The following is a 27,504-nucleotide window of genomic DNA, read 5'->3' on the forward strand; positions in this document are numbered from 1 at the left end:
TCCTCCTCTGCACGTCACTGGTTGCTAGATGCCAGTCGGCTGGCCATCCTAGCAACCAGTCTACTGCACACAGATACTGCAATAAAAATACCGCTGGCAATCCACAAATACCAGCTGTGCCAGTAAATTACCGGCTGGGTGGCAACCCTGTGACAGATGGACCGGCCTGATCTCTGGCTTGCACCGGTTCAAAAAACTTGTGAAATGTTAGTAACAGGTTCCAGCGAACCGGCTGAATCCCACAACTGGTGCTGACTAAGTAGGTACAGGGGCAGGCACAGGATAAACAGTGAGGAATAATTATTTAATCTGCAGATTTTGTAAGTTTGCTCACTTACAAAGAAATGAAGGGTCTATATTTATCATATGTGTATTTTAAATGATAGAGACAGAATATCAACCACAAATCCAGAAAAAACACAGAAAACAAATGCTAAATAAAATTAGGTTGCAGTTCAGTGAGTAAAATAATTATTTGATTTCCAAGCAAAACATGACTTGGCGGAGAAATCCTTATTGGCAAGCACAGAGGTAAGACGTTTCTTGTAGTTGGTGACCAGGTTTGCACACATCTCAGGAGCGATTTTGGTCTACTCCTCTTTTTACAGATCTTCTCGAAATCCTTAAGGTTTCTTGGCTGTTGCTTGGCAACTCAAAGTTTCAGCTCCCTTCCCTTTATAGGATTAAAGTCTGGAGACTGGCTAGGCCACTCTATGACCTTAATGTGCTTCCTCTTGTGCCACTCCTTTGTTGCCGAACAGACAGTGCCATCAGTCAGTTGTAAGCTCCCAGTCAAGACTTGGAGACTAGGCTGGGCTAACTCTCTTTGCTCCCAGTGGCAGAACAGATCTGAATGGGCGAGGCACAGTCTCCTTTAAAGCTAAACTCCAGTCAGTTTGCAAAAAGCATCTTTTTGTGTCTCCTGACTCCACCACTATGCTCCCACTATAATGAGGCTTTAATGCTGGTTTAATCTTTGGGTTTAACAAGAAGGATACTTACCTTATTTTTCACTCCTCTGGCAGCCAGCACTCACCTTTGGTCTTGCTCTTGCCCCAGAATGTGTGTGGGTCATCAACATCCTGACTGTGATTATAGCAAAAGGACTAGCGAAGAGGAGTGGAAATGTGGGACTGGTCAACTGGAGAGGAGGAGGCCTGCATGAGTGAGGAAAAAGAGAGTTTGGCCTACCTCATGTCCTGTAGGTGAACAAATGTTAGAGCCCTAAGCTTGGCACATTCTAAAACTGACAAATTGCTGTACTGACACAAGCGCTGTTAGTACAGCAAACTGTTGCTGAGCTATTGTGCTCTGTGAGGGGGACTTCCACTCTGCCAGGACACACGGATCAGCGCTGGCAGCCATTGGCTGCCAGTGCTGATTGGATGTTGGTTTTCCAGCATACTCATTCGACAGGAGCTGGTCATGAGACTGGCTTCTGTCGGCCAGGGAGCTGTAAACACTGGCCTAAAGTCTACCGATTCCTGCCAAACTGACCATTTTCAGATGATTTTTGGCCCTTGTATACCCTGCATTACTATACAGTGGTTTAGAGGCAGAAACTACCAAAAGGGGGTGATTTTAGCTGACTGGAGTTTAGCTTTAGACCTCTCACATCTCCTAAAAGCTCTAATACGTGAAGTACAATCATAAATTGCAGTACAACCATGGAATACTAAATACTAACTAATTATTGTAAATTGTTCAATACAAAGAGTGAACTGAAAGCTTAGCAATCCTTTTTTTTTTTTTGAAGATGAAGTCTAATTGGGTGCTCTGGGTTACTACACTTTGCTTTAACCTGTAGTGAAAAAGGGTGAAAGCTAATAAAAACACAGTTGTCTCCATTGTGGCTGTGCACCGCCAGCTACGTAGACTTCTCAAATGTTGACCACAAGTACAGCAAAACACACTTAATACCAGAACAACACATATATCACCAACAGAGTGCTTCAGGAAAATCACAACCTATAAATCATTTTCATTAAACAAAACTTTGAGTCTGTAATTTAACATAGGTTACTCGTTACCTTTTTTCACTAGAAACTTTCAGTGGTTTTGGTTAGGTAGCCGGAAGAGACCAGACAAGGCTGTCTCTGGTGGAACACAATGAGGATATGTGCAGTGACAGAAATTTACTGACGGATGAAGAGAGGAACCGGGAATATGTGACTTGTATCAGCTAGCTGCCATTTCTCTCACATGTCTGCTGTTTGTGTGCTATAAAATACTATTCAGACAAAAATGTCTCACATGCAAAACCTTATATGCCCCCTCTTAGAGGAATAGATAGATATGTAGCGATAGATAGATAGATAGATAGATAGATAGATAGATAGATAGATAGATAGATAGATAGATAGATAGATAGATAGATAGATAGATAGATAGATAGATAGATAGATAGATAGATAGATAGATAGATAGATAGATAGATAGATAGATAGATAGATAGATAGATAGATAGATAGATAGATAGATAGATAGATAGATAGATAGATAGATAGATAGATAGATAGATAGATAGATAGATAGATAGATAGATAGATAGATAGATAGATAGATAGATAGATAGATAGATAGATAGATAGATAGATAGATAGATAGACTAGAGCAACTTTTTTTAACCAGGGTGCCTCCTGGATTATTTAGGGGTGCCTTGGCAAAATACCTAAACATTGCCCAAAACTGTATACAAGCCAAACCTTCCCCGGTGTCATGTGACTCGTTAGAGTTACAAGGTCTCAGGTGTGAATGGGAATCAGGTGTGTTAAATTTGGTTTTATCGCTCTCACTCTCTCATACTGGTCACTGGCAGTTTAAAATGGCACCTCATGGCAAAGAACTCTCTGAGGATCGGAAAAAAAGATCTGTTGCTCTACATAAAGCTGGCCTAGGCTATAAGAGGGTTGCCAAGACCCTGAAACTCAGCTGCAGCACGGTGGCCAAGACCATACAGCCTTTTAACAAGACAGGTTTCACTTAGAACAGGCCTCGCCATGGTCAACCAAAGGAGTTGAGTGCACATGCTCAGCGTCAAATCCAGAGATTGGCTTTGGGAAATTGACATATGCGTGCTGCCAGCATTGCTGTAGAGGTTGAAGGGGTGGGGGTCAGCCTGTCAGTGCTCAGAATATACGCTGCACACTGCATCAAATTGGTCTGCATGGCTATCGTCTGAGAAGGCAGCCTCTTCTAAAGATCATGCACAAGAAAGCCCGCAAACAGTTTGCTGAAGACAAGCAGACTAAGGACATGGATTATTGGAACCATGTCCTGTGGTCTGATGAGACCAAGATAAACTTATTTGGTTCAGATGGTGTCAAGTGTGTGTGGCTGCAACCAGATGAGGTGTACAAAGACAAGTGTGTTCTGCCTACAGTCAAGCATGGTGGTGGATTGTCATGGTCTGGGGCTGCATGAGTGCTGCTGCCACTGGGGAGCTACAGTTCATTGACGGAACCATGAATGCCAACATATACTGTGACATACTGAAGCAGAGCCTGATCCCCTCCCTTTGGAGACTGGGCCCCAGGGCAGTATTCCAACATGATAACTACCCACAAACACACCTCCAAGACGTCCACTGCCATGTTAAAGGAGCTGAGGGTAAAGGTGATGGACTGGCCAAGCATGTCTCCAGACCTAAATCCTATTGAGCATCTCTGGGGCATCCTCAAACAGAAGGTGAAGGAGCGCAAGGTCTCTAACATCCACCAGCTCTGTAATGTCATCATGGAGGAGTGGAAGAGGACTCCAGTGGCAACCTGTGAAGGTCTGGTGAACGCCATGCCCAAGAGGATTAAGGCAGTGTTGGAAAATAATTGTGGCCACAGAAAATATTGACAATTTGGGCCCAATGTTGACATGTTTACTTAGGGGTGTACTCACTTTTGGTGCCAGCAGTTTAGACATTAATGGCTGTGTGTTGAGTTACTTTGAGAGGACAGAAAATGTACACTGTTATACAAGCTGTACACTCACTACTTTACATTGTAGTGTCATTTCTTCAGTGTTGTCACATGTCAAAGATATAATACAATATTTACAAAAATGTTATGGGTGTACTCACTTTTGTGAGATACTGTATGTAACATTGGCAGAGGTATGGCTCTAAGATTGAAAAATGTATAAGGCAGTTCCTAAGAATTACAGTATATCTCATGTAAATAACTTATTGTTCTTACAGAAATCAGAAATGCCCCATTGTGACCTTACAGTAGGATGTATACATTATAAAAGCAATACTTGCCCTTATTTTTTCATTCTCTTTCTTAATACATGTCACAATTGCTGCAACACAGTCCCGAGTGTTGACTGTGTATAAATATACAATTTTTTATAGGTGAAGAGTTAGATCTTCTGTTGAAGTTTTATTTCTGTCTATAGCACTACTGGACAGATATATCCTCCTTTAACCTCTGTAAGGTTCCTAATGCTATCTGTGCCCCTAATGTGAACATTTCCCATTGTTTCCTTTACAGAATAGAGTCCAAACCAGCTGTGACATTCTTGCAGTAAACATTCCAAGAAACTCTGTCAATGGATTCATTTTATTCCATTTAAGTCAACCACCTATGCATGTAAGCAAGTATTTCAAACCATGATAAAGGGGGCAGAGGACGACCGGGAACTTTTGCGGGGTTGTGCAATACAACCAAGTAGCCCTTCAATGACGGGTACATATTTACATCTTAAGGTCATCACACCTTAGGGCTTTACATCTTAGGTTATGGGAAAAGGATCTGAGTAGAAAGATTAGGCTGACCCATACCTCCTCCATCCACTCATAACTCATAACACAAGGGTTCCCAAACTACGGGCCTCCAGTTGTTCAGGAATTACAATTCCCATCATGCCCAGTCATGTATGTGAATATCAGAGTTTTACAATGCCTCATGGGATGTGTAGTTCTGCAACAGCTGCAGGGCCGTAGTTTGGGTACCCCTGCTTTTATCAAGATGGCGCAGGCTCTGATATATCCTTCAGTTGATGCAGAATGTTGGAAGAGTTGTAGGGAACAGGGTACATTTTTACACCTGTAGTGGGAGTTTCCTTATATTAGACCTTTCTGGCAAGGGGTGAAAGTTGATAGCAAAGGCTTTATAATACATCCTCTTTATAATACATCCTGCCAGATGATCTCCATTGTAGTCGTGTCACTTTGATGTTCAAGATACTATGGATGCTGAGGAAAATGTATATACGTAACGTGCAGGACCATTACAAATAATTGAAAACTTCTTGGGCTAGTTGGATTCATTTTACTAAAACTTTCAAGAAAATGATGGGTGAGTCTTAAGTAGTATATTGCTAATTAAATGGGACGCACGTTTTGATATTTGTTACTAGCTTCAGGATGCATGATGACAGTTCTTTCATTTAATCTTCTCTCTATGTAATGGTAATTATGTTTCTATTGCCTACATGGCATCACATTTCTTCTATACAATGCTGCAATACGCAATATGAGGTTATTTGCCTTGATCTGAGTTATGTGTGCTGGATTAAAAGTGCTCTCTGTATGGCAACTACTTCTTGTTCTCTGTATAACTCAATAAAATCAGATTTTGGAAAAAAAAAAAAAAGAAGTCCTAAGGATTCTCCTACTTTACTTTTACTTCTTCACTTCTACTACGCAAGAAACAAAGAGGGCAAGAGGCAACGATTAACTATATGATTATGCTTGTAATAGCGCATAGTATCATTGATTGCGGTGGTCAGAAATCTAGGACCTAAAGCAGGGGGATCTTTGCATTGAGGCTCCAGATGTACTGTAAGTTTAACAAGCTGGATTCCCCCAACAGTGATTTTTCTGTAATGGGTGTTTATACTTTTCAAGGTATTTCTTTTGGTTGCAAGCCAGCCTCCATCTCCAGAGCTGCAGAATATTCATGCCAGCTATAGCAATCTGATCTATATCACAGTAATTAAACGTTTTAGTGTATGTTAATGAAATCTGAGCTTACTGTACCAAAACATTCCAGTTCTCTCTGCTGAACACAAACCACCTTCATTATAGAATACTTTAGCAAATGACACTTGTGGTTTCCTAAATGGGTATAGGCAGACCAAAAGAAGAAGACCAAAACTGTATATCGAGTTTATAAGAGAATGAGGCCTACAAACATTAGAAAATCTCTGGTTGCTTTCTTTAATAACTCTGTGGTATCAAAGAAATGTTTATAGTCATCCCAGAAGAAGGTAATGAAGTGAAGAGTGAAGACGCTATTAAATCTTGTTGGGAATGGTCATGTGAAGATTTTGTGATGGTCTATTCTGCATAGAGCATCATAGGTCAAAACTGTATAAAGCATGGGTGTCCAACCTTTTGGCCTCTCTGGGCCACATTGAGTGTAGAGAAATTTTCTCGGCCCCATATAAAATACAGTATATACTATAGTTAAGGTATATAAGTAATAAAACGCTGCTGCGCCCTTCCCGCGCTGCCACGCCCCCCCAGCACTAATTTAACACAACTAGTGGAGTGGATGATACCCTCCCGGGCAGCCTCTGCCTACAGTTAGTTGGAAACCTCTGTGGCCATGCACTACAAAGAAAAGGTAAATCTGAAGGAAATCTAACCACAAAAGTTGGATAGTGTGTATCCAGCTTTAGGGTGCCTACACTCTAGATCAGCCTTTCTAATCTTAGGGAACCCTTGCCAAAAATGGTTCGGCATCCAATTCGCACATATGTGAACCCAGCCTCAGAATTTGGGAAGCTGTAATATTATAAATGTTGGTTTTTAGGTTTAATACCACTTTAAGCTTTACCACCTGATTTCTCAAGCTTAAAAGTGGGCAGACTTCACCATTTTCACCACCTGAGCAGTGTCAATACTAGGGATCGACCGATTATCGGCAACGCCGATATATCGGGGGCCAATATGCACTTTCTCCGATATATCGGAATTGGCCCCTGAGGTTACCGATATTGCCGATATTCCAGGAAAGTGCTGTACCGGAGTGATACCAGCGTCAGTAGCCAACGGTCGGCTGTCTTGTAATGACAACCAATGCGGCTGAGAAGCCGCTTGGCTGTCATTATAAGGAGCGGGAGGGGACATCCCCCCTCCTGCCACCTTCCGTGTCCCCCTCCTGCCCCCTCCCGGGTCTCCCGTCCCACCGGGAGACCCAGGCATCCTACCTCCATGGCCGCAGAAGAGAATACTCGATCAAAGCCGCATTCGGCTCTGATCGGGTCTCCATGTAAAAACCCGGAAGTGATGTCATGACATTACTTTTGGGAATTTGGAGCCAGATTCAAAAAAATGACAGCATTCAAAACAGCCAAACTTGGCTGTTTTGATTGCTTTTAAGTGCAGAGGAGGGGTTTGGGGTCTTTTAGAATCCCAAATCCCTCCACAACTGTACCTGTGAAAAAAAAATGTATTTTAAATGTCTGAAAATATCGGCCGATACTGATATCCGATTACCAAAATATCGGTATCGGCACTAAAAAAAAAAGATATTGGTCGATCACTAGTCAATACTGCAACAGGAAAAAGAGTATCATTAGCATCATTTTTGCCTTATTTGAGGAAAAATATCTCGCCACAAATGTAGAGGAAATTTCTATAATCTATAAACTCTGTGCTTTTTTGGAAAGCAGCAATCCAGTTACAGGTAAAACAACGTTTCTTCTGGGAGGATTCTGCTAGTTGGCTATAGGTGCATTAAAACATCATTTTAATTTGTTTTCAGTTTTAGAAATCTATAGTTGACTGAAGCTTGCTAGATGGAAAACTCATTAAAAAAGGATTGTGTGTCTATATATATATATATATATATATATACTGTATATATATATATATATATATATATATATATATATATATATATATATATATATATATATATATATATATATATACTGTATATATATATATTTATTATTTTGCTTCTCTTTATTAGTCCAGCATCTCATGCCCCAGTTTCCATACAAACTATCTCATATGAATTAATTTTGGTGGGTATATTTTCTGTCAGTTTACATAATTGGCAGTGACCAGTGTGTTCCTCCTGAGTATACACAGAAACCCTTGTGCTGCAATCAGGGCTTTGGAGTTATAGCAGGCAGACATGATAAGGCTCATTGCTTTTTCTGCCCAACAGTGCTTAAAAAGTAAAAATGCAAAACGGGTTTATTTGTTACTGAATTCTGATCTTTGCATTAACTCTTCCCTTAAAAAAGATATCACCAGAAAATACCTTGTAGTTTTAAAATCTCCCCCCCCCCCCCAACATATTATGCTTTAAGGATTATCAAAAAAACAAACAAATGAATAAAAACATTATTATTTCTTATTTTTTGAAAAAATTCTAACTATATGCCAATACTTGCACTAAGCGTTTTGTGCTGATGCTACTGCTCTTCCATTCTTAAGGGCAGAAGCCAGGAGTACAATGAAGGAGTGATTTTTCATAAGGTCAGCATCCACAACTGGAAATGCTCCCCTTGATAACAGAAACATGGTAACCTGGCTGGATGAAAACTAGGGAGCAAAGGTTGGTGTGGGACAGATAATGGCAGCAGTTAGATATATCTAACCGTAACATCTCCAAGATAAGTCATTTCCTAACAAATGACACCAGAAAGCTTAATTCCCTCCCTGATCATCTCTCACCTCGACTACAGCAACTCCTTTGGCTTACTCTTACATAGGCTCCTCCCCTTTAGTCCATTTTTAATGCTCCTGCTAGGCTCATCCACCTTTCAAACTGCTCAGTGTCTGCTACCCCTCTCTGCCAATCCCTCCATTGGCTTCCGCTCACCCAGCGAATGAAATTCAAGATACTAACAACAACTTACCAAGCCATCCACAACTCTGCCCCCAGCTACATCACTAAGCTTGTCTCAAAATACTAACCTAAATGTTCTCTTCATTCTTCACAAGACCTCCAGCTCTCTAACTCCTTTGTCACCTCCTCCCATGCTCGTCTCCAGGATATCTCCAGAGCCTCTCCCATTCTCTGGAACCCCTTACCCCAATCTGTCCAACTCTGTCCTACTCTGTTCACTTTCAGATAATCCCTGAAAATCATCTCTTCAGAGAAGCCTATCCTGCCCCCACCTAACAACTGTACATTTATTTTCTCTATCAGCCCACCCCCCTCCCCCAGAGTTATTACTTTTTGCAAAGGCTAAATGCTGCGCACTGGTAAAGTCAAGGTATCCATGAGAAACCAGTAGATACATTTGAGGATGATGAATAAACGTATAAAACTTGCTTCCATATAAATCATTAAGTAACATTTATAGTGTGGCCATAGTCCAGATAAAAACACAGTCATGGGTGAATGACACAAACTCATTTTAAAAGGTAAAAGCCCAAGTCTCATCCAACCTCAAACACTAAATGGAGGGCCCAGCACTTGTGATGGAAATAGGCTCAAGGTTCACCTACCCACCAGAAGGCTTGCTTGGATCAGCTGTTGGTGTCCTGCAGCAAAGGCACACATCAGTGTGGTGTGTAGTAAGGCTGAAGCCCACTAAGAAGATGGCCGCTTACAGGATGGAGATAATCCTGTTTCCATAACAAGTGCTGGGCCCTCCATTTAATGTTTGAGGTTGGATGAGTCTTGGGCTTTTACCTTTTAAAACTAGACTGTGTTGTTATCTGGACTGTGTGCTTTATCTATCGCCACACAATAAATGTTATTTAATGGTTTATTTGCAAGCAAGTTTTATTAATTTATTCAACACCCTCCAATGTATCTACTTGTTTCTCATAGATACCCTGACTTTACCAGTGTGCAGCATATGGCCTTTGCATTTCTGTTTTGTATATCCCAAGTCCTCCAGTGGATTGCATGCAGGTCAGGACAGGGTCAATAGAATGCATGTTACTACAACAAAAAAACTGCTAGCCCACTTGAGTGCCTTGGGTCAGTCTGTTTCTTGTTGTTTTTAGTTAATTTTTTTGTATCTCTTAGAGCCCATTCACATTAAGGCGACACGACTTCGGGTGGCGACCTGTGAAGTCGCGTGCACCACTGTGCACCGCGACTTCGGCGGGACTTGCAGAGACTTCACATAATGGAAGTCTATGCAAGTCGCTCCGAGGTCGCCCCAAAGTAGTACAGGACCCTTTTTCTAAGTCGGAGCGACTTGTGTCGCTCCTATTAGAACGGGTCCTGTACTACTCAATGGACCGCGACATATGAATGAATGGGCTAATGTGAATGGGCTCTTAACCCTCCCTGTTAGATTGTAAGCTCTAACGAGCGGGGCTCTCTGATTCCTACTTAATTACATTTTATTGTAACTGTACTGTCTGCCCTCATGTTGTAAAGCGCTGCGTAAACTGTTGGCGCTAAATAAATCCTGTATAAAATAAATAATAATAATAATGTTTGGGGCTTTCGCTGAGAATTTTTTTTGGAAAAAAAAAGTCTGACATACCTGGTATATAGCTGGAAATCAAATTCTATCTGCCGTATTTCTGTCAGCAACACCAACACTTTGATTGTTTATTTTTCTCAAAACAATGTTGAAAATGAAAACAGATGAGATAGGACTATCGGCAATTTTTCAAGTTAGGTTAACCCACAACATTGGAGCTCTGCTCTGTATTAACCACTTGCCGACAGCTTCACGTCTATTTACTGCGGCACTCAGCCGCTTACAGGCAAATCGACTTAGACCTGCAGAGCAAGCGCGTGTGACCGGCGGCTCCGATGGCCGCCGGCCACTCACGATCTCCCGCAGGAGAGGGAGAAAGACAGACGGCTGATGTAAACTAGGGATGTAACGTTATCGAAGATATCGCGATATCGTATCGTCGTGGTCGTCTCGATATCGTCGTGGTCGTATCGCGATATCGTCGTGGTTGGGTTACAATATTAAAAGGACAGGTGTCCGTCAAAAAGCAAGAGGAGTAAACACAGTCCCGCGGAACAAATCAGTGTTTTATGTTGTCATGGATCCATAAATACAACAATAAATTGCCTGTTGACTGGCAAAAGCAGAATAAATGTCGGTATTTTTTTGCTATTATCATCACAAACACTATCATGAGCTATTTAACAATACCATGAGCTTTTCCACTATATCGCAATAAATATCGTACCGTGAGGTCAATATCGAAATTGTATCGTACCGTGAGATTTTGATATCGTTACATCCCTAATGTAAACACAGCCGTCTGTCATTCTCCCTGAAGTAGGCACAGAGGCTATGCGATCCTGCTATATAGGATCGCATGTCTCTGTGGTTACTTCACTAGCCATGCCCCCTAACAGTTAGAATCACACCCCTAGGGACACACTTAACCCCTTGATCACCAATAAAGTTAACCCCTTCCCTGCCAGTGTCATTTTTACAGTAACAGTGCATATTTATAGCACTGATTACTGTAGTAATGTCACTGGTACCCACAAAAGTGTCAAAAATGTCAGTCAGGGGTCCGATCTGTCCGCCGCAATGTCGCAGTCCCACAAAAAAATTTGCAGATCGCCGCCATTACTAGTTAAAAAAAAAAACTATAAAAATTACATAAATCTTTCCCGTAGTTAGTAAACGCAATAACTTTTGCGCAAACCAATCAAAGTATGCTTATTGCCATTTTTTTTAACCAAAAATATGTAGCCGAAAACAAATGTGCCTAAAATGTTAAAAAATTTTGATTTTTACATTTTTTTGAGAATTTCATATAACAAAATGTGAAAAATATTGTTATTTTTTCAAAATTGTCGCTCTTTTTTTGTTTATAGCGCAAAAAAAAAATCACACAGGTGATCAAATACCACCAAAAGAAAGCTCTGTTTGTGGGAAAAAAGTACGTCAATTTCATTTGGGTACAGCTTGGAAAGGCCAAGCAATTGTCCGTTAAAGTCACGCAGTGCCGAATCACAAAATAGGGCCTGGTCTTTGAGCAGCCATATTTTCCGGGGCTAAAGTGGTTAAACAATAACTAAAGGCAAAACTTTTTTTTTTTTAGTTTTGGATAGAGTGCAGCGAGTTTAGAACCCCCGTAGTTTTTTTTGTTGTCTGTGCCCCCATTAAGAAGATTCACCCTCTTTATTTGTCTGTTTACCATTATCATTGAAAGTGAAAGTAAAAGAAAATCCCAAATTTTGGGTTGTCCCCAGAAAAGCAACAGCGGGGAAATCTTCCAATGGGGACATTAGTTCTGGTGACCTGGGGGTCCTCAAGGAATTCGCTTCATTTGGAGGGATTTTCCCTCTCCTCCTGTTTGGCTATGAGATATGAGGCCCAGATGGCGAAAACAATCTGACAGGGGGTATAACCCCCCTTTCTCTATCCAAAATGAGACAAAAAAAATGTTGCCTATAGTTCTACTTTAATTAACTGCTACATGATGATTGATGGTGTTAGTCCGCTAGGTGGACTGGGTTCTTTTCCTTGGGCCTAGATGCTTCACACTAGACCAAAGAGACTGTGATAGAAAGCAGCCTTAGATATTGACTAGTTGCAGTGAACAAAGTAAAGTCATCTCTGGTGCAAACATATTAAGTCAGCTTCCTTAGGCCCCAGACTGTGAAGGGTTTCTATTAATACTATTATTTACACTTTAGACATTTTCTGTCTAATCTGTACCACATGATCACCTCAGCATAGCACCCTAATCAACAAGGTTGCCAACCATGCAGTATCTGTAAAAAGCTTGAGGCTACAGGTGCTCCACCTCTCTGCTGCCTCCTTAGCTAATAAGAATGACAATATACCCGCCCCCTTCCCCAGCATACCTTATTTGACTTTACAACAGGAGGTGCCGGCAGCTGGAGGGGGTGGGAGAGGGAGGAGTAAACACAGCTTGCAGTGTGGGACGGACTTCAGTCTACCAGAAGAAGGTAAGTTGGGCTGATCACAATGTATTCAGTACACATTTATACATGTGTTTGAGCTTTGGGGTGCACACCCTAATGCCATAGGCTGCGCACACCTATGCACCTCAGACACCATGCAATAAGCCTTTCTAGGTTACAATACCCACACATGAGGATTCTGACCTGTCATTTAGGAATAGTCAGTCACTCCAAAGAAAAAGATAAATATATTTTACTTTCCTCCTAGTTGAGATTTGTTAAGCCAGGTTGACTTCAGTGTTGACAATTTCTACTCATTACTTCGGATTTGCATGACTGTGCCGATGTGGTTTATACTGTGTGATGGTTATAGGTAGGTTTAAGGTGCCCTTGCTTAGATCAGTTACTAAACAAAATAGGCCCTTGTATGCTGTGATACTGACGCTCATGGCTAACCCACTTCTGTCGATATCAAATATAGGATGTAGAAGATGTATCTACTAGCATATGACTGCTAAATGTGTCTTTGAAATTCAGACTTGGAAGTTTGGCTTGGATTTCAAATTCCTGGAATGTGGTTATATCTGCATATAGCCAAAGCCTATAAAAGCATAAGTGAAGTTTAAGACCAGTGGTTACTGAAAAAACCTAAAACCCCATGTAGGGGGAGCCCTACTTAAAGTATATGTAAACCCTTACTTTGTAAAACAAGCTATTTAGTTTAAAATAGAAGTGAAAAGCAAACTATTTGTGTATGGATATAAAAACAAAAAAAAAAAAAAATCAAAGACCCCCCCCCCACACTTTTTTATTTTCTATTTAAGCAATCACCTAACCTCTGTGCTCAGCTGCATAGAGAGCTCAGAGAGCTGGAGGAGGAGAAACAGCATCCCACCTGTCTTCCTAGTGAATGGCTGTGCGGGGGTGGTCAGGACAAGTCTCATTGGAGGAGAGCAGAACGACTTCTCAGCTCAACTAGAGAACTGACTACACTGTGCTCTCATGCCTAGTGTGGTCAGATTTTGATAGGAAAGCAGAGGGAGTGGCAGGAACACCAAGGATTTCACACAAAGTAAGCAATACAAAGAGAACAGGATACTTCTCCATACAAGTACATGGTAATGCAGGCACATATCAGGAATATGGAATGTTGGGTTTACATATTTTTTAATCTTCCCAACTCATGCAGGACATGTACAGAATTCAGCTCAGGCTCTTGTGCATCCATGAATGAAGGGGATAGGGTCTATGCCAGGAAGTTTTTTTTTTTTTTTTTTTTGCGTCATGGCTGTCCTGTAAAGAACTCCTACTCAATGTTATAGAAGATCTGTAGTCTATATACTGAATGATCTCCCTACCACTCGGGTTACCTGGGTACATGTATTCTATGTCACCTGCAATTCTCTACCTACTCATCTGGGTGTCTGCTTCTGTTTTGGGCTGTAGATTTGGCCTAATCTCACTTTGCATCTGTTTTGTGTCAATGCTAGTATCAAGCCCATTTGTTGAATACACTGGGAAGTATTTTTGGAATATTTTTTTCCCCTACAGCAATGACCTAAGAATATCTTCATATGCTTTATGAGAGGTTTTTGGAATGTATGTGTGTGTGTGCTTGGGGCCCGTTTTATGTGCTTGTCTAGACAATGTTATTTTTGTGTTTTCCACTGGATGTCTGGGTTGTTTTTTACCACTAATTTTTGTCATTTACACTTTATGCCAGCACTTTAAATACATTTTTGAATTTTACACCGTTGATGGTCCTCATTTACAACTTTTCTTCTTGAGTACCCTCCATGCGGGGATCTCTATAACTGCTATTTTACCTGGGTACATGGATTCTATGTCACCTGCAATTCTCTCATATGGATGATCCCTCTATGTATTATGTTCATTTTACTTGAAAAAACTCAAAATGTATTGGAAAGGATGTATTGTTAAAAAGGCCTCTGCAAACAGCAATATGGGTCACTGTATGTTTAGCTATTTGCAAGACAGCAATGGGTTTGGTTTACTAAAACTGGAGAGTGCAACATCTGGTCCAGTTGTGCATGGTAGCCAATCAGCTTCTAACTTCAGCTTGTTTAATTAAGCTTTGACAAAAAAATCTGGAAGCTGGTTGGCTTCTATGCAGAGCTGCATAAGATTTTGCACTCTTCAGCTTTAGTAAATCAACCCCAAATGGATCTACTGCCGCCCTCAACTTGTCTGGAAGAGTTATTTTTAAAAAAAATGTAAATCCTGTAGTGTTGAACCAAAGTTGAGTAAAGCAATCCAATCGTATATTAGATGGAAAACCTCAAAATATCCAAAGGTGAGCCTTACCCAATCCTGCCTTTCTGTAAAAGACATATTAATAATCATGGTATATCATCAGTCAATTGAGGATGGGGCATGAAAGACTCTTGTCCTGGTTGGTTTTTCCAGCCAAGTGGTTTGGAAATCGGGTCATATGCATGGTCATATGATATGGATGTATGTGTAGATATCTATCTAGTAAAGGTGGGTGGATTCTACAGACACATTTAATTTCCATCTATAGCCAGCTTTAGGCTCATGAACTCCCACTGAGCATGCTGTGGCCTTCGTATGTCTCCGGTATTTCATATAGACCTTCCGTTTGCATTATTTGCAATCTATTCTTCCCTCTCTCTGTAGGTCAAAGCATACTCAGGGCCATTGTCTATGGGAAGGTAACCCAAAATAAACACAGCTATAAACTTAGGAATGGGTCCCTGGATTGAGGAATGCAGCATTTACCTTGCCCTAGAAAAGTAAACTTTACAGTGTGTGTTGAAAGACTAGCGGGAATGTGAAAATTCTTAGAGTTCACATGAGTCTGGAGACAAACTATCTTCATCATGTGCTCAAGATGTTTATGGTGCCTGTCCTCTTTCTTTCAAAGTCACACATTTACTAATAGGACAAGTATGTGGACGTTGTGTTTTTATAACACCCTCAGATGTGCAAGAGAGAGAAGATATTCCATGCACATTTATTAAAGACAAAGACAACTTACATGTCTGATATTTGTGTTATGAATCATGGGCACCGCTATAAAGCCCTATTTGTGTAAGTCCACACATGTATACTGTAATTCTTACCAGGAAAAGTTTATATTTATGTTCTTTAAAAATATTGTCAGTGTTATGGCTGAAAGTATTCAGGCACATCAACAGAGGCAGAGGAGATGACTTACAGGGGAACAGTTGGGTTGGGAATGCTCAGCTGAGTAAATAGCCTTGGAAGTCCCAAGAGATTCTATAACAATTGTATCTCAACATCAGAATCAGGCATACTTGTGAGGATTAGGCTTGGTTCATGTAAGTGGTGTAGTGCTTTTTCCTACATGGGCAATCCCTTTTACCACCAATCAGGATATGTAATCTCACTGCAAAAATATAACAGAATTTGCTAAACAAAGCAACAGGCTATGTGCTTTAGGCACAGTGCTAAAACTGGTCTACCAATCAAGAGTCTGCAGAGAAAAAGGTCATGGTTACATGTTACAACAACTACAAAGAGTCTTGTGTGTCCTCTCATCTTCAGTTCTACTTCTCACAAGTACTGCAGATTTCTGGTGTTGAATGCAATAGAAGCCCAGATTTTGAACATCTACTATCCACTGCAACACAGATGATGATGATGACAATGATAACCGGGGTTCTTTCCTGATTATGCAGAGGCTGCAAGCACACACACCACACCCATTCCAAGCACAATGACCCAATAATCACTCTAGGGGTTTAATTGTTTTTTTTGTGCTTTAAAGCCTGAAGACTTTAACTGGGGAGGGGTATAGGGCATGGGATACTCCAAATTATTCTAAGTTCCAAAGTGAGAGGACACCATCTTCTCTATTCTTTGGCGTTGCAATTCCCACCCAGGACTGAAGGGAATGGTCAGATTAGGCCTGCTATGAAAGCTGTCCCCTGTATATCGCTGTCCTGACACATACATTCCCATAGCATCAAACATTACCTGCATTTTCAGACAGTCATCTACGCACAAGACAACAGAGCAGCTGCCCAGATTTAGCTCCCATCCCTAAATGAGCTCTCTGACAGGATCCTCTGGAGCAAAGCCGGGGGGGGGGGCATCAGCTGCACACAGAAAATGGTGCCCTTTGGAGCAGCAACTCCTCAAGCTGGGAACTTCCAGAACCAACTGAACCCCCACTGTCTACCTCTCAAATTATTTATTAGCTCCTCAGACCCCTGCTGGGCACAGCTTCCCAGGGATAGGCTGAGTACCATGCAATATTCCAGCTGCCTCATCAGACTCTCCCCCTCCTTATGTTCTAGAAGCCCCCAGAATACAGGGGAGAGCAGTCAAATCTGCAGCCAGTGAGAGTCAGAACAGACCAAAGCAATTAAATGCCATTTCACTTTCTTACAGACTCAAACAAACTAAATGTACCTACCACATAGCATCCTACCTAGGAGGGTGTTACACTAGTAACTGGCTCATAAGGGGTTTATGGTATGTACATCCCTGTTCTAAAGACATGCTTTACTGCAATCAGACTTCAGTCTTCTGCAATGCATGTACCTCCACTGCCAATCAGTAGCAACTAAAGAATGTGTAGAAGTGGGAAACAGTTTGGGGTCATGTGATATTACATGCCACCTGGAATGGGTCACATAACTGCTCATTGAAGCGGAACTTCACCCAAAAGGGCTTTAATTTCTTACCCCCCATGCCACATTTGGCATGTCATTTTTTATTTGGGGGTAGCTAGTGCCTAGTTTTTACCTAGGTGATCTGAGCAGAAGTTCGGCCCCCTCTCTTGACCTGCGGCTTTCTAGGACAAGTCTCAGGTCCCGGAAGGTTTTGGGACCATTCACAAAGCGCAGTGCAGCTTGCGTATGCGCAATAGGAAGCTGGCTGTGAACCCGAAAGCAGTCGCAGCCAGATTCCCACACTAATATGTCGGCGCCGGAAACTCGGACACTAGTAAAGAACTATCCCAGATGTGGACGGCGCAGGATCCCTGGACAGAGAAGTGTCCTTTTTTATAAGTCAGCAGCTACAGTATTTCCAGCTGTTAAATTTTATTTAATTTTTCCAAAATACAATAGACAGCACATAGTGCTGCTCACACTATCAAAACACGATGTGTTAGCATCGTGTCGCTTCAAAATTAAAGCCTCATGTCGAGTCAGGAGGCGCTTGAAGCCGTCCAATGCCTCCATTCAAGTCTATGGTAACGCTTCGCAAATGCTTTGGCAGGCAGTTGTGGGGCGTTAAGATTAGCTTATTAGCAGTAATGGAATAGGCATTTGTGGAGCAGTTTTAACGTGCCTTAACCCTCCTCTTATGTTAGGGTCAGAAGCGACCCGTTTTCAGGTTTTGAATGTCTATAAGTATCACATAAATTTGTTTATTGCATCAAGATTTTTTTACTTTGTCAGGAACCTCTATTTAAACAATGTAATAGAAAAAGAATCCTTTTCACTAAATGATAAAATACTGTGGTGAAAATTAAGACGTTTATGGTGTTAGGGTCAATTCTGACCCAGTTATAATATAGGATTTTAGGACACTAATAAGTGCCAAAACTAAAATCATAAACACTCTCTCTGCTTAGTAACACTGACAGCCAATCACCTCTCAACCCTGTGAGCTGTAGTTAGGGAGGGACCTATCTCTTTGCCTGCTTGTCTGCTTCTCTAAATAAAGTGAAGAAACATAGGACCAATACATTTCAGAGTTGCTGACTTTATTTTACCATTTTTTAAATTTGAAAATGAGAGGTATGCTATCAAAAGAAAGGTCTAAGGGGTCACACGAAAAATATTAAAACCAATCTTTTCAAGGATAAAGAAGCCTAACAAGTTAACCAAGAGGTAAGAAACAAATTGGATGATAAATAATTGTTCAGAGGGTATTTTATGGCTGATTTAAGACACGGGTCAAAACCGACCCGTTAACATCATGGATAGTAACAGAAAGCTAACATAAGAGGAGGGTTAATGCTTGTCAAACGCTTCAGAACTGCCCATAGGCCATTTGGGGAGATTTTTTAACTCCTCATTAACGCTTGTAAAATGCCTAAGCGAGTCTAATGCCCATACTAACAATATAGGAGCTTTTGTTAAGCGTTAGAAATTTAGTCAAGTGTGAACAAGCCCTTAGAGTTCTAAGTAGTGTTCATTGGACTCCATTCTACAGCCAATAAATAGGTTGATACATATACCTAATATAACATATCATTTACATCCAATATTTAAATATCGCTAACTTATTAGCAGAACTCCATAGAGTACATAGATTCATTCACATCAGTCATTGTTCTCCAAAAGAGCTCACAATCTAATATCCCCTATACAATCTAAGAGCAATCCTCAATAAACCAGTATGTTGCTGGAGTGTAGAACACCCAGAGGGCACACATGCAAATATTGGGAGAACTCTAAGCACAGAATCCAGAGCTGCAAGACAAGCTTGCCAACCATTCATCAAAATCCAGAAAAATGAATTTCTCTTCCTTGCATCCAGGTAACACTAGTAGTTCTTTAGACCTGCTGTAAATCCTGCTCTTGAAATTCCCTCACTGCAACAAACAGTAATCTGCATGAAGCTTGAGTTCAAATTACGGCAGTCTAGTTAATGGAATTAATTATTCCTTGTACGGTCCTTAGAATTAATGCATTGGAAGTTTTGCATGCCTTAAGGAATACCATGGATTCTGTCTCTCAAAATAACTTTTGAACTGTTCATATGACGGCAGAAAACACAGAACATCCCAACACTATTTACCATAAGCCATGAAACATAGCTGGGTACCTGGAAAACGATGATGTTTTCCTCCAACAAAACTAGAAATTCTCTGAAGTATAAGATGTGTGCCTTTCCACAAAACCAATAGTGGCAATACAGATGATAAATTTGTATGTGGAACTTTTTGGCTCATTTATGTGTCTCCTCTGCAAATTCCCAGAAACACAGAAGGATTACTGACATTACCCTGTCCACTACACAGCCCCATATCTTCAGCCAAGTCACTCATATACAATATGTCACAGTATTATACCAATATCATCTTCCTACTATTTTCCAATAGCAAAATAGGCAGAAGTTACCAACCCACATTCATAAATACACATACTAGGGCCAATTTACACAGGAGACAATTAACCTACCAGCATGTCTTTGGATACTGGGAGGAAACCTATGAAGGCACAGAGAGAACATGCAAACTCCAGGCAGATTGTGCCATGGTTTGGATGTGAACTAACAACCTTGGTGTTGCCGGGCAGGAGTGCTAACCACTTAGCCATTGTGCTGCCCTATTTTTATGAAGATCTTTCTAAAGTGAAGTTTAAGGTTCCGTGTTGGTCACAGTCACATGATTAGTCAGTGTTTAATTAAGAAATAATTGTATCCCTGGCATCACTTTAGACATTCAAAATCTAAACTGAAGACAAAACCTCCAGTGTATTGAACCTAAGGATAGAGCTAGGGATGCTATGTTCAATGCAACAAGGTTGTGCTGTGGAATTTACAGTATATAAATCCATTTTTAAAAGAGATTACAGACAACCAAGCAGATTTCAGTTCACTGTACTCAGACTAGTATAGTATGATGTTTGAAAGTTTGCAGATTACTGCACTTACATAATTCAGAGTAGGAATCTGCCACTGGTTATACAGTATCTCACAAAAGTGAGTACATCCCTCGTGTTTTTGTAAATCTTTTATTATATATTTTCAGGTGACAACACTGAAGAAATTACACTTTGCTACAATGTAAAGTAGTGAGAATACAGCTTGTATAACAGTGTAAATTTGCTATCCCTTCAAAATAACTCAACACACAGCCATTAATGTCTAAACCTCTGGCAACAAAAGTGAGTAAACCCCTAAGAGGAAATGTTCAAATTTGGCCCAAAGTGACAATATTTTGTGTGGCCACCATTATTTTCCAGCACTGCCTTAACCCACTTGGGCATGGAGTTCACCAGAGCTTCACAGGTTGCCGCTGGAGTCCTCTTCCACTCCTCCATAACGACATCACGGAGCCGGTGGATGTTAGAGACCTTGCTCTTACCCACCTTCCGTTTGTGGATGCCCCACAGATGCTCAAAAGGGTTTAGGTCTGAAGACATGCTTGGCCAATCCATCCCCTTTACCCTCAGTTTCTTTAGCAGGGCAGTGGTCATCTTGGAGGTGTGTTTGGGGTCGTTATAATGTTGGAATACTGCCCTGCGGCCCAGTCTCCCAAGGGAGGGAATCATGCTCTGCTTCAGTATGTCACATAGAAACATAGAAACATAGAATGTGTCGGCAGATAAGAACCATTTGGCCCATCTAGTCTGCCCAATATATCTGAATCCTATGAATAGTCCCTGGCCCTATCTTATATGAAGGATAGCCTTATGCCTATCCCATGCATGCTTAAACTCCTTCACTGTATTTGCAGCTACCACTTCTGCAGGAAGGTTATTCCATGCATCCACTACTCTCTCAGTAAAGTAATACTTCCTCATATTACTTTTAAACCTTTGCCCCTCTAATTTAAAACTGTGTCCTCTTGTGGTAGTTTTTCTTCTTTTAAATATGCTCTCCTCCTTTACCGAGTTGATTCCCTTTATGTATTTAAAAGTTTCTATCATATCCCCTCTGTCTCTTCTTTCTTCCAAGCTATACATGTTAAGGTCCTTTAACCTTTCCTGGTAAGTTTTTTCCTGCAATCCATGTACTAGTTTAGTAGCTCTTCTCTGAACTCTCTCTAGAGTATCTATATCCTTCTGGAGATATGGCCTCCAGTACTGCGCACAATACTCCAAGTGAGGTCTCACCAGTGTTCTGTACAGCGGCATAAGCACTTCTCTCTTTCTACTGCTTATACCTCTCCCTATACATCCAAGCATTCTGTCACAGTACATGTTGGCATTCATGGTTCCCTCAATGAACTGTAGCTCCCTAGTGCCGGCAGCACTCATGCAGCCCCAGGCCTTGACACTCCCACCACCATGCTTGACTGTAGGCAAGGCACACTTGTCTTTGTACTCCTCACCTGGTTGCTGCCACACTCGTTTGACACCATCTGAACAAAATCAATTTATCTTGGTCTCATCAGACCACAGGACATGGTTCCAGTAATCCATGTCCTTAGTCTGCTTGTCTTCAGCAAACTGTTTGTTGCTTTCTTGTGCATCATCTTCAGAAGAGGCTTCCTTCTGGGACAACAGCCATACAGACCAAGTTTATGCAGTGTGCGGCGTATGGTCTGAGCACTGACAGGCTGACCCCCCCCCCCCCACCCCTTCAACCTCTGCAGCAATGCTGGTAGCACTCATACGTCTATTTCCCAAAGACAACCTCTGGATATGACGCTGAGCACGTGCACTCAATTTCTTTAGTCGACCATGGTGAGGCCTGTTCTGAGTGGAACCTGTCCTGTTAAACCGCTGTATGGTCTTGGCCACCTTGCTGCAGCTCAGTTTCAGGGTCTTGGCTATCTTCTTATAGCCTAGGCCATCTTTATGCAGAGCAACAATTCTTTTTTTCAGATCCTCAGAGAGTTCCTTGCCATGAGGTGCCATGTTGAACTTCCAGTGACCAGTAGGAGATAGTGAGAGCAATAACACCAAAGTTAACACACCTGCTACCCATTCACACCCGAGACCTTGTAACACTAATGAGTCACATGAAATCAGGGGGGGGGGGGATGGCTAATTGGGCCTAATTTGGACATTTTCACTTAGGGGTGTACTCACATTTGCTGCCAACGGTTTAGACATTAATGGCTGTGTGTTGAGTTATTTTGAGGGGACAGCAAATTTACACGATTACATAAGCTGTACACTCGCTACTTCACATTGTAGCAAAGTGTCATTTCTTCAGTATTGTCACATGAAAATATAGAATAAAATATTTACAAAAATGTGAGGGTGTACTCGCTTTTGTGAGATACTGTAGTTAAAGTGGTATTAAATTCAGTAAGCAATTAAGTAAACATTTATTATATCACAGCATACCATGTAATATGAATTTTTGCCTGAATTTGCACCTAAACCGGAACCAAACACGCAAAGGACACTTTTGCAATCTGCTTCGAGGCCACCCCAGACCTGTGTGAGCTGATATTATTGAGAGCTGGTCACACTTGCATATCATGTGAATTGGATGAAGGGAAACCAACATCAAATTTGCATATATGTGAGCCCAGCCTCAAGGATGAACATTAGAAACACTTGAAGAACTTATGAAGAAAAAAATCTCTGTATCTAGGACTTGTAAAAGTATGGTGTGCTTGTAGCCCTTCGGCAGTTGGACAGCCAGACATGCTGGGACTTTCAGATTTAGCATCATGTAGTCAGACATGTTTTCTCCTATTATTTGGTTTACTTATTAAGTCCAGTTAGTTGCCAGCATTGTTGAAAAAATCCAGCTGCAGTAGCAGCTGTAAGCATACAGCCTTTTCTCAAAGAGTCAGCAATGCAAGAGTTAAATATTTCAGTAATGTCACAATTTGCTCTTAGATTCTTTGGATCTTTTAAGCCCAATATATCTTCTACTGAAGGAGCCATCTGTGCAATGAGGACATTGTCTTTTCTAAGCGGCATCCAAGCTAACAATTTTTATTTGATTACCCATTTATGTCTGGATGGTGAGTCATATTAGAATAACGCTGATCAGCACATAAAGTTTAATTTGGGGATGTACTTTTTGCATTTTCCCACGCAGATTCTATAATTAATCAGGGCTGTACTGTATGTACCATATGGCAATGGAGGGCCACTCTCATGGGCAGCAAAGTAAGGGGGAGGGGAAGTCAGCACTAAGTCTCAGAATGCAGATACTATGATCAGGTTTTTCTTTTTTTTTCTTTTGGTCCATCTATGGACGTTTTTAGGTACAGGGGTGTAGGGATATAGGGGTGCGTGTCTGAGGAGTCAAAAGACTTACTAGAGTTCTAGAAACATAAAGCCCTCTCTCTTTTCTCTTGTTTGCTGGTTTGTACAGTAAAAAACGCTGTAAAATAAAGCATACAACATGCTTTCTTCAATAGTATATTCTAGAGTTAAATCTGATCTCCAGCTTTAGTTTCAGTTTAAATATATAGTTCAGGCCAAGCTGGCCCAATTGAGCCATTTCCCTTACTAACATGTGTGTCTGCTTGATGTGCTGTCTAAACTGTATATGGCTAAGGCTACATACAGTATACAGCATTGTGTTCCAGGTGTGTGACAAGACCTTCCAGAGGGCTGGTGCCACAATCTCTGACTCTGCCATTTAGAGGAAGGTTTGCATTAATTGATAGAGTACAACGTTTTCTATGAAGATGCCTCTCAGACTAAAGCTATTTTGTTCCAGGTGTGTGACAGCACATCAAGCAGCCACACATGTTAGTAAAAGAAAGTTTGTTTGGGCCAGCTTGGCCCAAACGACCTATTTAAACTAAAACTAAAGCTGTAAAACAGCTTTCATATTTACTAAAATAATCACATGACACAAGGCCATAGATCAGTCCCAGTTCCTTACAGAAAACACGAAAATAGAGAAGCTGGCTTTACATACCCCACAATTCAAGGATCACAACTTTTAGATCATATCTAGTTCTGGTGTGTTAAAAAAAAAAATGATTGCAATAAAATGAAACCTCTTCATTCCTTTGTTTGTCTTGCTCCACCATAAGATCTATTGTGAAGATGTCCAGGCTTACACAGATAAACAAACATCAAAGAAGAAACCTTTGTTGCATTTCACACAAAGTTCTTGCTTGTAGGCACTTTGAGAAACCCAGAAAGGTTTTCTCTTTGATGATTGCTTAGCTGTGCAAGTCTGTACATTTTCAAAATAAATCTTATGGTCAAGCAAGACAAACAAGGAAATTAAGCGGTTTTGATTTCCTGAAATTTTGTTGAACAGCTCAATTACTGCATCCTTTAAAACACATAGGATTTACATTTATTTCTGCTGCAGCTGGTGATTCCACCAGAAAGAGGTATAGGTCTTCATGTAATGAATGACCTACAAAGTCACAGGCAGGTCTATGTCGTATTGGAATGAGGGCCTGCACCTTAAAGCGGAGTTCCACCCTGGGAATACTTTTTTTAATAAAAATACCCCCGGGACAGTCAGGGCTAGTGCATTCCACAATGGCTAGCCTCTGATCTGTCCCGGGTTGCACTTACCTGCAAGAAGAAATACTTACCTTGAAAAAGTATTGTCCAGCGCTGCCATCTCAGGTGGGGGCAGCTTGAAGCCAGCGCGATCCTCTTCTGCGTCCTCTTTCGTCTTCTTCGGTCCCACGATGCACTGCACCGGCCCCGCCGTCACTTCCGGTGCGCGCGCGTCATCCCTCCACAGCTTCTGGGCATGCCCAGAAGCTGTTTAGAAGGGAATGACGTGCGCGCCCCGGAACTGACCTCGGGGCCGGTGCAGGCGCAATGATTCCTGGGAGCGATGACGTTCAGCTCCCAGGAATCATTGCAAAGCCAGGAAGTGACGACGGGCCGTGGCTGCCGAGTGGAGGAAGAAGGAAGTAAGGTAAGTATACTTTCTTCTATACGAGGTAAGTAAAAAAAAAAAAAATGCGATTATCCATTTGGTTTTCAGGTGACCCGGAGCGAGAAGATGGAGGTAAGTATAAATTTAGGGTGGAACTCCACTTTAATGCCAGTGACAGCAGGCAGGCCTTTCTAAAATGTCATAGAGGTAGGTGAGCCACTGGCCAGAAAGGGCAGGCCAAGCTTTGTAATTGACAATTTAGTGAGCTGGTAATTACAGCTTATGGCAGCAGTACTGTATATGTAGAGATCAGGGGCCAACAGGAGGATCCCCAAGTGGGCAAATATCAGCCCGCTCACATGCCATCTGACAATCTTCCGGGTTTCACTAAAAATAACATTGTGTGCCCACCCTCAAACTCATGCCTTAGGTTACCTATCTCTGTTCTAAAGGCTTGGAATAGCATTGCATGGATTTAAAATGACCATGTTTAAGATGATGCAAAATGAATAAACTATAAACTTTTAACACACATACTGTATTACGCAATATAGAAAGATTAATAATGGTTTTGTAACCCTTCAGAATACATGATGGTAATGGAGAAAGGACTGCGCATTTTCAAAATCTTCCAGGTAGTCACATGACTGGATTGTTCACAATCATGTTATCCAAGGCCACTGCTGACCAAGGTAGATGGAAGCCTTAGGGCAAGGCTTTGGATGTAACCAGTGAGAGCAATCTGTGAGCGGAAGAGAAGGTCCCAGACACTCCTAGAATTGTCAGAAGTGTACAGCTGAAAGATGAATTGTGGATTAATACCACACAAGAAGCTTCAGTAAATGCTTAGTCCCTGAATGTACATCATATGTTCAACCTGGTATATGTATTGTGGTGACAAGTTTACAAGAACTTGTGTGATATTATTTGTGAAATGACCACACTGTAACATAGCCCTATATCCACATATAATTAGAAGACTTACGTTAATGTTTCTAGATGTTGACGAAAGTGCTCTTTGCTTTTCATATAAATGTACAAGTGTTTTGACCGTCAGCACCTGGAATGAATGAGATATGGTTATTGGTTAACCAGACCCTTTATGTTGCAAAAGATGATAAAGGAAGCAGTTCATGCACTATATTAGGTCTAAAATTCACAAGGGTATTTAATAAAAGAGATCAAAAAGTAATGATAATGTTGCAAAACACAGTACACAATAGCAACCAATCAGAATTCAGCTCCATGCAGATTAATCTGTGAAAAGTGATTTCTGACTGGTTATTGAACATCATATCTGCTTTGTATCACGGAATAAGCACAATGATGAAACCAGCCTGATAATGTTCGGTCAGCCTTTTTCAACCAGGGTGTCCTCAGGATTTTTCAGGGGTGCCTTGGCAAATTGCCTAAAAATTGCCCCCAAACTGTATACAAGCCAGCAGGTGGACAAGGCCTGCCTTTTAGTTACACAAAACCACAGGTTTTCATTGTGCATTACATGGTGTTCTTCTTTGCCCCTCTCCGACAGCACTGGAGTCAGATTAGCTAAGCAAGGAAGAGAAACTAAGGGAGAAGACAAACACTGGAATATTAGTCAGGACCGGTGTGCAAAATGTTTAAATAGACATCCCAAGGTATTTAGTGAGAGGCATGTCCATGATCCACTAGAAGGGACCTGATAAAAAGGGAAAAGGGTGATGTCAGCCTGCCAGAGATTATTATCATTATCTACACTCCAGTTTCACGCTTGATTGACTCTTTGCCGCTGGCAGTTGAGTCCACGAAATCCGGAAAGAGTGTTAACTCCCCCTCCCGGATGGTGGATGTACACGTCCTGGTGACTGCCTCTTTGGATTAAGACATCTTTGGTTGACGTGGACTCTATTCCTGACTGCTTGTTTGGACTGCTACAATAGAGGCAGCTCCCCATTCACATTTACAGGGGACTGTCACTTTATGCACTTTATTTTTATGATACTTTTCTGTACAGCTATCAGCTAATGTTATCATACATTCATATGTATGGATTTGAATATGTTTATTGCATATTGCACTTTATTGTATGGCATCATATTTTTTAATTTGTTTGTTTAATAAGTACACTTGTCTATACAGGTACACCAGTTCATACATGATGGGTACACCTCTCACTAAACGTGGCACTTTTAATATTTTTCTTTGTTACACGATTTTGTTGTATTGTGGTGCTGGCAGCTGCACAATCATTTTTTTTCATGTATATATATACACACTATATTACCAAAAG

At 41.2% G+C, this 27,504-nt stretch overlaps 1 protein-coding gene across 3 annotated transcripts in view; it reads right to left on the bottom strand.

The window, feature by feature from the left end:
* Positions 1–27,504, bottom strand: part of COL8A1 (collagen type VIII alpha 1 chain) — a gene marked incomplete at its 5' end in the record, with an annotated part of 146,397 nt that overhangs the window by 49,452 nt on the left and 69,441 nt on the right. For 2 of the 3 annotated variants that reach the window (XM_082245487.1, XM_082245488.1), the window contains one exon: positions 26,221–26,295. The exons of the other annotated variant lie outside the window; for it this stretch is intronic. The remainder of the gene's footprint in view (positions 1–26,220; positions 26,296–27,504) is intronic. 3 annotated transcript variants of the gene reach the window in all.

This window comes from Pelophylax lessonae (assembly GCF_965119305.1).
Source record: "Pelophylax lessonae genome assembly, chromosome: 2".
In the NCBI taxonomy this organism is placed as follows: Eukaryota; Metazoa; Chordata; class Amphibia; order Anura; family Ranidae; genus Pelophylax; species Pelophylax lessonae.